Source organism: Hevea brasiliensis, chromosome 12, assembly GCF_030052815.1.
Source record: "Hevea brasiliensis isolate MT/VB/25A 57/8 chromosome 12, ASM3005281v1, whole genome shotgun sequence".
NCBI lineage: Eukaryota > Viridiplantae > Streptophyta > Magnoliopsida > Malpighiales > Euphorbiaceae > Hevea > Hevea brasiliensis.
In genome coordinates this window covers 46190502-46199894 of record NC_079504.1, presented here as the reverse complement: position 1 = coordinate 46199894, position 9393 = coordinate 46190502, and positions in this window count along the sequence as shown.

Below are 9393 nucleotides of genomic sequence, written 5' to 3'. Positions count from 1 at the left end.
CATTTTTTTTTCCAAAATTAGGTATGCATGTGTAAATAGTATCCTTCTTTGGGTTAGTAACCTTATATTAATGGTTCACAAGTGTTGGATAAAATGTTCTATGCATTTGAAATGATTTTCTTTTGTTTTCGACTTTGAAGGAATAGAGAATTCTTATAGGTTTAATGAAATTGTGAATGCATATTGGGATTTTGGGTTTCTTGAAATTGTTGTTTGTAATCTATATGCATGGTTGGAATTGAGTTTTTCAGCTTAGGAGATAAAAGGATTAAGTTTTAGCTAAATTGGGTTATTGTAAAATCAAATTTGGGGTTCGGGATTTTCCCAAGTTCGGTTGCCTAAAGTCCCCACTTCAGTAGCCAAAGTCACTTCTGTTTCTCTAGGGCATTTTATATTATGGACTTTGGCAACTGAACTTTCCCACTTTGGCATCGGAAGTTGCTTCTACCTACCCTATTTCCCTTTTTGGTTTAAGGCTCCAAAACTGTATCTATGTATAAAAATGACCTAAAATTGATAGTAGGATGTACATAGACTTATAAAGGTCCGAGTAACTGATTAAGATCCATTTTTTTGTAGGATCAAACTTGAAGGATTCAGAGAGCTACAGTTAAGAGGAAAACCTACAGCACGTGTTTTAGTGTTAATAGGCTACAAGAGTTGAGTAAAACTAACCCTACTAAACCAAAATGACTTTAATTTATTTATAGATGAAATTTATGAGCATTTTCATACATCATTCCATATTATTTTAGGGTATATGTATCTAGAACATGAAGATGTTGTATTAATGCATAAATTCTTGTTATGCATAAATTCTTGTTAATGCATCAATAAATATTGAATGACTCACTGATTTCCCACACTATTTATACGAAAATGATATATTCATACATGACATGATATTATTAAGTCCATGTGAGGTTTAGTATGCCCCTAGCACACTGTTATGTAAAAAGAAAGTCCCAAGGAGCTTCTTTATGAGTCAAGCATATTGGTAACTGATATGTGATAAGAGGAAGTCCCAATGAGCTATAGGAGCAGAAGCATGAAAATTGGTGAATTAGAGCATTGAATTTAAAAATTTTCTTCTAGGGTTTCATGCATCATGCATCATGCCACATCTCTTATGTGCCTAATTAATTTCAATGCTCAATAGCATATTAAAATACTTTTAATATGTATTAGAATCTTCATTTTCCATTCAAGATTGTGAATTAACAAATTAATTCAATTAAACCCTAGTTTAAAAATAAGTTTGGGCACTAACCTCTTTGATGCACTATGGATGCAATTGGCATCTTTAGGAAGCACCTTCCTTCTAGCTTGTCCACACCAAGATCACCAATGGTAGCCCCCAATTTTGCTTCTCAAGCCTTGCCAACCAATTATAATTTGGGGTTTTGCTTCTAGAGAGGTTTTATGGGTATATAAGACACTAGAAACAATTTCTAGCAATTTTAATTCAAAGGGAATGGAGTGATTCTCTTTGAATTGTTGAGAAATTGAGAGGAGAGGAAGAGAGCAATGTGTCGCCACACTTGAGAGGCTAGAGAGAGTTATGTGTTTCTTCTTTTCTTTTCCCTTTTATAATTAGGTCAAGTAATCACTTAAACCCTTTGCCACATGTCACCACCATATTGTATCTTATTTTTAATTAACTTAATCACATTAAGCCAAGTGCCAAAGCTAGACTTAATCTTGACTTTGATTACTGATGGGTGTCAAATCCACCAGAAATTAAATTAACTGAAATTACCAATTATATGAAATATTTTCTGTAGCAAATGGTAGATCCAAGTCAAACCCTAGAGACTAAATTATTGGATTTTCATGCACTTGTGTAATGGGAAATGGAATAGACAATGATTGGGGGGTTTTGTAACACAAAATCAGAAGAAAGCAGAAATTCGAGAACTAAATATGAAAATCTCAATTTAAACAAACTTCAGTCCAAGGTAATTCTCATTCTAATGCATTGATTTGATCATAGACAAAAGAATTATGATTATCTCTTATTGAATACTTAACGTAGATTTACCAAACAGTGAGGTAAACCCCTGACTCCCCTATACTCATCAATTCGAGCCTAGCACTCTTATTGACTCTAATTATTAACTGAGTTGGTATTAAGTAATCCTCATCAAATTAATAACTGTTTTAAGAAAAGGAAGTAGTTAAGCTGAACAACAATTTATGAAGCATAAATCATTTAATCCATCCTATTGTTTCCTTAGGTTATTATCGAAAACTGGGATCATAATCAATAAAACCTAATTGCTACTTATGTTCAATCTTACACAACAATTACGGATTATGAAGATGAACTAGCAATTGATCTCATCAAACAATCAACTAATAGGCCTTTTTAGCAAATCATTCAATAGATCAAAGACAAATAAATCAGAAAATAATAGATATTCAAAAAGACATAAATTAAATTAAGAACCTGGTCTCACAAATCAAGCAAAAGAACTTGAATCCCTTGAACTGAATGAAAAACTTAGCCACTCATGGCTTACAGAAAAATAAAAGAAAAACTAAAGAAGAATTCTAAAAGATGAATGGAGAGGCTGTTGAATCCTTTTGGGGCGTCTCTGCCTCCCTTAGTCGGCTGCTAACTCTTCTATTTATAATAAATGGTCTAGGGTTAGGTTCTCTGTCAAAAACTACAACTGGAGCAAAATTAGGAATTTGACTGTCGACGGATACACGGCCCGTGTATCACTACACGGCCCAAGGCCCAGGGCCGTGTAACTTACTGGAGCTGAATGGGCATGTTTCGCATGGGCACAGAAAGTTACACGGGTCTCCAAGATTTACACGGGCCAAGTTACACGGCCCGTGTACTTTGTTTCGTCCTCGGTTCTCTGGATTCCTTCTGGCAGAATGTTACACAGGTCTCTAGTTATGCTTACACGACCCGTGTACTTTGTATCAATAATGCTTCTCAATCCTTCGACCTTTCCAAGTTTCCTTCCACACTATATTGCTTCGGAACTTCACCAAAACCCTAAAAAATACAGCAAGAGTCAAATTTCTCCATTTAACATAATTATTTCAATAACTCTCTAAACATATGCCTAATAGATAACTATACTTTAATCAACTGAATTAAACATAAAAACATATTAAAAACACTAAATGTGATGGGAGTAAAATTAATAAATTATGCACTTATTAATTAACTTGCATGATAGGAAGACAAATGGCAAACTTATATGATGCCATGTGTCACCATCTCATGGTGCCACATGTCACCATGTGAAATGACCAAATTACCCTTATGTTTTAATTTTGAGTTCTCAATCCAAAATCATTATTTCTCCTCTTCTAATCAATTTATATCAAATATAAATTAACTAATTAATCTCTATTAATTAATTTCTCACAATTAAATTCATATTTAAACACTTTAAATATAAATTTAACTTGTATTATATATCCAATAACCTAGATTTGGTTTCAAGCCATGCTAGGGACTTTGCAATCTTATTGCAAACCAAACCTATTTAATTAATCAATTAAACTCTTTAATTAATCAATTAAATCACATTTAACTTGGTGATTAACTTGTGTATGTGTGTGACTCACTAAGCTCATCACTAATTGGCAATGAGATATATATTAACTCTTACCATGAATAATTTCTCAAAATCATTTAAGGCATCTCATAGACCATAGTTGACACCTAGCATAGTGTGCCATGGCCACCCAATCAGTAATAAGGAATACCTTAAATGAACCTTTAATCATATGTTAACATTGCACTAGAATCTCTTTGTTATAAAATCCCAATTCGAGCTGGAGTCATGGTTAATGTCAAATCCTATTTGCTATGAACATTATATTCTCTTTTAATTTCAGTTCTTGATTAATTAGATTTTTTTGTCAGAAACTCTTTTCTGACTAAATCTGTCTGTCCTGACCAAGAACTTGAAACATCAAGAACAATTAAATGAACATAGGATTTTATCCCTATTTACTTAGGGTAACAGATTCCATCTTGATCAACACCAATCTCCATATATAACTAGTAGGAGCCAACACATGCTCATATACCCATACACAGTACAAGTATGAAAGCAGTATCAAACTCAAACTACCTATATACAAGATAATTGTGTTATCTCAGGTCTAAAGATTATATGCACTGATATGATATATGACAATGCATTAACAAGAGTAAACTCCATGTGCTTGTCATATGCGTCACTGGTTCGGCCTACTTATCATGTATAAGTGCCTATCATGTTTGTTATATGGCATGAGACTCACCACTCTTATCTTATTTATATCTCATTTAAATACCTTGGGAACAAACATGATTACAATCTTTCTGGATAAGTCATGTCCTGTGTGAAGTATCCTCGATTGTGAACCAATTTATGATACTTTGTGCTAGAAATACTCACTCATATTCTTAACAACTTAATAATAGAATTTCTAATAACATATCAATGGATCTTTTCTATTACACATAAATATATTATGTAAATGGAAAAGTAAAATTGCTTTTTTATTAATAAAATATGCACAAGATACATACTAAATGATATGCTCTATGACATACTACTAACAATCTCCCACTAGCACTAGAGTCATTCATTACAATATCTTAGACCCATCTTCTCAAGATATCGGTCTAACTGAGCTTGTGACATAGGCTTCGTGAATGGATCAGCTAGATTTTCAGCTGATGCTATTTTCTGCATGGCTACATCGCCTCGCCCAACTATCTCTCTGATAATATAGTAGCGCCTTTTTATGTGTTTGGATTTCTAGTGAGACCGGGGTTCTTTAGCCTGTATGACCGCTCCATTGTTGTCACAGTAGAGAGGAACTGCTAACTCAATGGAAGGAACTACTGCAAGTTCTGTCATAAACTTCTTTATCCAAATGCGACCTCTTTTGCGAGATCTCGATGCGAATGTACTCGACCTGTAGTGGAATCAGTGATGTACTGTTTGGAACTCTTCCAACTGACTGCACCTCTATTACAAATGAACATAAACCCAGAGGTAGACTTTCTATCATCGATATCTGATTGGAAATCAGAATTAGTATAACCATCCAATTGTAAGTCACCACCTCCATAAATCAAGAATAAATCCTTAGTTCTTCTCAAGTACTTAAGGATATTCTTGACAGCTATCCAGTGTTCCAAACCTGGATTGGATTGAAATCTGCTAGTCAAACTAACAGCATGTGCGATATCCAGCCTAGTACACATCATTGCATATATCAAACTTCCAATAGCTGAAGCATATGGAATCCTGGCTATTTTATCTCTTTCTTCAGGTGTCTTTGGAGACATATCTTTAGAAAGGTGGATACCATGTCTTACTGGTAACAATCCTCTCTTGGAATCAAGCATGTTAAACCTCTTTAACACCTTTTTGAAGTATAGACTTTGGGATAAATCAATTATTCTTTTCGCTCTATCTCTATAGATGCGAATTCCAAGAATATAGGTTGCCTCCCCTAAGTCTTTCATGGAGAATGTATTTGACAACCATACTTTTATAGTTGTCAACATACCTATGTCATTACCTATCAATAGAATATCATCCACATATAAGACAAGGAAAGTGATAGTACTATCACTAACCTTCTTATATACACATGGCTCATCCACATTTTTTATAAAACCAAATGACTTAATGGCTTCATCAAAATGGATGTTCCAACTCCTCGAAGCTTGTTTCAACCCATAAATAGATTGTTTTAGCTTGCACACCTTGGAACTATCTTGGGATTTAAAACCCCTAGGTTGTTCCATGAAAATGTTTTCATCAATGTATCCATTGAGAAAAGCTGTTTTGACATCCATCTGCCAAATCTTATAATCATAGTATACAGCTATTGCTAATAGAATCCTAATTGATTTAACATGGCAACAGGCAAGAAAGTCTCCTCATAGTCAATTCCTTACCTTTGGCGAAACCCTTTCACTGCTAACCTTGCCTTATAGGTCTCTACCTTTCCATCAGAACCAATTTTATTCTTGAAAAGCCATTTATTCCCTATAGTTACAATACTTTCAGGTGGGTCAACAAGGTCCCAAACTTGATTCTTATGCATGGAATCAATTTTGAATTTCATAGCTTCAATCCATTTTGAAGAGTCTATATCTGATATAGCTTCTTCATAGGTAAGAGGATCATCTCCGTGATCTACTTCTTCATGAGTAAACAACTCTTGTTCATCTTCATGAAGAAAACCATATCTCACTGGTGGTGAGATATCCTGGTCGATCTACGAGGAATTACTATAGATGTTTCATTAATAGGTGTAGGTTGACTAGATGGATATCTGTTGGTTGGTCAGAACTCTCTAATTCTAACTCTATTTGCCTTCCTTTGCCTCCTTCTTCAATGAACTGTTGTTCAAGAAATATGGCATCTCTGCTTACCACAACCTTTTGTGATGTAGGCAAATAAAAATAATATCCAAAACTTTCTTTTGGATATCCAACAAATCGACTTTTTTCTGATCTAGTTTCCAATTTATCAGTGTTCAGCTTTTTGATATAAGCTGGACAACCCCAAATCTTAACATGCTTAAGACTCGATTTTCTTACATGCCATATCTCATAAGGTGTGGAAGAAACTGATTTTGATGGAATCCTATTCAGAATATGCAAAGCTGATTCTAATGCAAATCCCCAAAAGGAGACTGGCATATCAGTATAGCTCATCATACTACGTACAATATCTAATAGGGTACGATTTCTCCTTTCAGATATACTATTCAGCTGTGGCATTCCTAGAGGAGTCAGCTAGGAAACAATGCCATGCTCTTTCAAGTATTTATCAAATTCAGTACTTAAGTATTCACCTCCACGAACTGATCGAAGAGTTTTAATACTTTTTCCTGTTTGATTTTCTACTTCAGATTTAAATTCTTTGAACTTTTCAAAGGATTCATGTTTGTATTTCATCAAAAACAAAAACCTAAACCTTGATTTATCATTAGTAATTGTAATAAAGTAATGAAAACCGCCTGTAGCCATTTCCTTAAATGGACCACATACATCACTATGTATCAATTCCAAAATATTTTCAGCTCTTAGCCCTTGTCCAACAAAAGGTGATCTAGTCATTTTGCCTTGACGGCAGGATTCACAAGTTAGAGTAGGTTCAGAATCCAATGAGGAAAAAATCCCCATTTTCTCCAGCTTTGCAATCCTATCTTCTATAACATGACCTAATCTTAAGTGCCAAATATATTTTGAACTTGAGTTGATTTTCATCATGGCATTACATTCATTTAGATTGCTATACTCTGGGCAATTCCTTTTCCAGTTCTCATCCTTCTGGCAGTGGAAACACTTTCCCTTGCCTTTGTCAGCTTCGGTCTTGCCTTTTTATTTGGCTATCTTCTTCGAAGGTCCAGGAATTTGAGGTTTCTTATTCTTATTGCCCTTCTTCTTTTTGGACTTTCTAGCAGAAGAAAATGCAATCAAAGCTACCTCTTTTTCTTTATTGCCCGACATATTCTTTTGGGCAATAACCAGCATGTTAAGTAAACTAGCCAAGGTGTATTCCTACTTAGTCATATGGAAATTTGTCACAAAATTCCCAAATGACTCAGGTAGGGACTGAAGGATCAAATCCATCTGCAGTTGGAAATTCATGTTAAAATCAAGATGTTCCAATTGCTCTATAAGTCGAATCATCTTGTGGACATGATCCCCAACATTCTGTCCCTCAGACATCCTCATTCCAAATAGCTGCCTAGATATCTCATACCTAGCATTCCTGCTGTGCTTACTGTACAACTCTTGCAGGTGAAGGAGGATCTCACATGCACTTTGCATATTTTCATGCTGCTTCTGTAACTCATTACTCATAAAAGCAAGCATGTAGCACTTGGCTCTCATATCATACTCCTTCCATTTGTCCAAAGTCTCATGTTCCTCTTGAGTGGCCTCTGGAGGTAAGGGATCAGGAACCTTTGAGTCTGGAACATATCCAATACGTTCTAGGTTCAGAACAAGTTTTAAATTTCTTAGCCAATCAGAAAGATTAGGTCCCATCAACCTATTGTGATCAAGTATGCTCGCAAGGATATTGGATGGTGGTGGTTGTTATGTGCTCATTATTATCAGAAAATTAACTGTAGAAAATAACTAGATTAATTAGTAAATATATCAAGTAATTAACCAAAATGATTATGGTCTTTTAATCAAATTGGTCCTCCCACTAACTTGGCGAATCCTACACTTCCAAAGTAGGAAACGGAAATCCTAGTTGGATGGATTTTTAGTGGGTGATTGAATTCTTATAGTCTTATTGATCATCCTCAGGCACATCCATTATTGGAATTATAATAAACTATAAGTGAGCAACTCCTTGCCCATCACATCTCATGTGAGGTTCAATCATTTATCTAACCCTTAATGCTCAAAATCTCGGGCACATCCATTATTGATTCATCTTGCATTAGTTAAGTTGATCCCATTAAGCTAGTAAATATGCAAATAATTTTAATGTCCTCAGGCATATCCATTATTGGCCATCAACTATTTACATATTTACAACATCTCATGCTTAATAATTATTCTTAAAAAAATCTCTTAAATTAAATGCATTACATGCAACTATTTAAAATTTCTTAAAATAATTGCCTCAATGGAGGGCCCATGATATAATTACTTTAATTATACTATTTCCAACTTAATCATTTGTTTGGAAGATTTAGTGGTCGGCTTAATTACTATTATGGTCTCACTTTGCACATTATCCAATTTGCATGCATATATCATATACTTGCATACATTCCCATACATCTCATGCATACATGGATAAACAAATAATATGGTATGATCATGGACTTTCTAAGGGATTCAATTCTGAGCCACCAAGAATTGAATCAGGGTATTCCTAGGTGTATTTCATTTATTCATTTTACAAGAGTTGCTAAAGGAGTACATAATCAATACTTGATCTTGATTTCCTCCCACTGGTCCCACCAATGCTCTTGACCTCCTTGATCTTCTTCCAATCCAATTACATTGTAATCCTTGGCATACCAAGGCGAATTTACAAGAATATGGACTTTAAAGTCCTCAAATAAATGAAATTACAACCCAAATTATTACAATACTTATAATACATGCCACTAAAATAAAATTAATTATTTTACAGCCCAAAGAAAAATAAAAGAAATAAATCCAATCACATTGGTCTTTTATTGTCCATGATCATCCATCATGCATATTAAAATTTAACAATTAAATAAAATATACATACTAAAAAATTAAATTGAATATCACATATTCAACCAAAAAATTCATATTTGAATCTCATTCAAACAAATTAAATTTAGAAACCCTTTTCCAAATTTAACTCTATGAAAACAATTTTCATAAATTAATTGTGTGATTAA